Source organism: Gracilinanus agilis, chromosome 3 (assembly GCF_016433145.1).
Source record: "Gracilinanus agilis isolate LMUSP501 chromosome 3, AgileGrace, whole genome shotgun sequence".
NCBI lineage: Eukaryota > Metazoa > Chordata > Mammalia > Didelphimorphia > Didelphidae > Gracilinanus > Gracilinanus agilis.
The window spans coordinates 96,433,243-96,435,511 of record NC_058132.1 but is presented as its reverse complement, the minus strand read 5'-3'; the positions used below and the strand labels follow the sequence as shown (position 1 = coordinate 96,435,511).

Here is a 2,269-nt window from a genome sequence, read left to right as displayed (position 1 = left end):
TCTCTTCCTCTTCCACTTCCTTCCCTCTCTCTCCCCCTCACTTCTCTTCCTATCCTAACTTCTCTCCTCACTTCTCATCCCTTTCCTTTTTTCTTCTCTCTCTTCCCCACCCATTTCCTTCCTCATTTCCCCATCTTATCCTCTCTTTACCTTTCATTCCTTCTCATTTCCTTCCCTCTCCTCTCTTTCCCCTCCCATTTCCTTCCAACTTTCTCCTTCTCACTTCTCTTCCCAACCTATCCTCTTTCTTCACCTCTTATTTCTTCCCATTTTCTTCCCTTTCTTCTACTCCCCTTACCTCCTTTCCATCCTATTCCATCATTGTTTTTATTCTACTTTACTGTATTCTGTGCTATTCCTTTATCTCAACATTCACCTTCTGCCAGGCTGATCCATTACTGTTTCCCATCCTGTCTTCCCCTCATCCTTCACTACATGCCAGGATCATTCAGTTTTGCTCATTCTGTTTCCCCTAACATACATTAAATTAAATCTAATAATATTTATTGATCCCCTTCTAAGTGAAGAACAATGTGCTAGGCACTGGGAACACAAAAATAAGATAAAAATGATTCTTAGCCTCATAGAGCTTCTATTCTTGGAGGTGGGGTGGGGAATATGATGTATAGATAAATACAAGATAAATGGAGAAGGGAGAAAAACAATAAAACAAAACTGGGGAGGAGGGAGTCAGGGAAGTCTTCTCAGGAGATGGTGCCTGAGGGGAGCCTTGGAAGAAGCCTAGGAATCCTAAGTGGGAGATGTGAGAAGTAAATGCATTCTAGGATACAAAGACAAGAAGCAGGATGGCCAGCTAAAAAACCAGCAGGTCTGCCAGGTAGGCTGGAATGTCAGGAGCATGAAGGGGAATAATGTGAAATGTCTGGATGGGGAATCTGGAGTCAAATGCTCTCTTTCTTTCCTCTGATTTCCTTACTTCAATCCTGTTCATCCTTCAAGGCGTAGTTCAAGACTCCTATCCACTAAAGAAGTCTTCTTTGGTTCCAATCTTCCTCTATTCCTACCTCCTCTAACTTTTATTGTTTGGGCTCATCATTTGGTATCTACTCTGAAATATTTTCTAGTGTTATTTAGAAGAGAAAACACAGATTGTAAGAGCTGGAAGGGACCTCAGAAAATATATTAACAGTGTTAGAAGGGACCAGAAAACAAATATTTTTTGAGCCAGAAGGAACCTTAGAACATGGAACATAAAATGTCAGTACTAGAAGAAAGAAAAAGAATGTTAGTACTAAAAGAATTAGAATTACAATATAGGATTCATCCATTCCTTTGAAAAACATTTAAGTAATAGGGCCTAAAGTGCCATACTGGGCACTCAAAGAGATACAGTGGTAATATCACACATGGTCTTTATAGTCTAGCAGAAGGATAAGACAGAAAAACAGATCTGGAGATATTTTAGAAAATACCATTGGATGGTAGAAAATAGAATTCATTCATTTGTTAAACAAATATATTAAGTACCTATTGTAATAGACACTGGGAATATATAGTTTAGATAGAATTCTGTAATCTAAGGTCCCTTGCACCTCTCACTCAAAAAATAAGTATTTATTTGAGTACCGTGTACCAGGCACTGTGCTAAGTGCTAGGGATATGCAGAAAGGCAAAAGGCAATCCCTCCTCTCAAGAAGTTCATAGTTTAATGGGGGAGACAACACACATGATATTCTAAGTACCACTGTGCCATTGGGATCTGATGTTTTATGTTTCATGGTTCAGAATACCAGAATTTCAGAGCTGGATGGGGTCTCAGAGGTCATCTAGTTTAGCCTGCATCTGTACAAGAACTCTCTCTACAATATCCCCAATGTGGAGCCATCCAATCACTGCTTGAAGACCTAGATTTAAGAGAAATGCCCTAATTCCTAAAAGAGCTCATTTCACTGTTGGACAGCCCTGATGGTTAGTTTTTCCTTAGGCAGAACTTCCTGTGTTCTAGTTCTTCCACCTTGGGTCAAATAGAACACGTTTAATCCTTTTATGAGTCAGGTCATAATTCTAGCTTATCTATATCTTTTCAGATGCTGACTCTTTCATCCTTTGTGTAAACCATCCCACAAAGCTTTGTATATCATCTGCAAATCATGTAAGCGTACTATCTATGCCTCTCTACAAATCATTGGTCAAAATGTTGTACAACCAGGGGGTTGGAGACAACAGAGAACCTGGAATCTCAATCTCTCTCTCTCTCTCTCTCTCTCTCTCTCTCTCTCTCTCTCTCTCTCTCTCTCTCTCTCTCTCT

The 2,269-nt window shown here is 39.8% G+C and overlaps 1 protein-coding gene across 1 annotated transcript in view; it reads right to left on the bottom strand.

Annotated features, from left to right (window-relative positions):
* SLCO2B1 (solute carrier organic anion transporter family member 2B1) overlaps positions 1-2,269 on the bottom strand; it is an 87,110-nt gene that overhangs the window by 18,081 nt on the left and 66,760 nt on the right. The window lies entirely within an intron of this gene.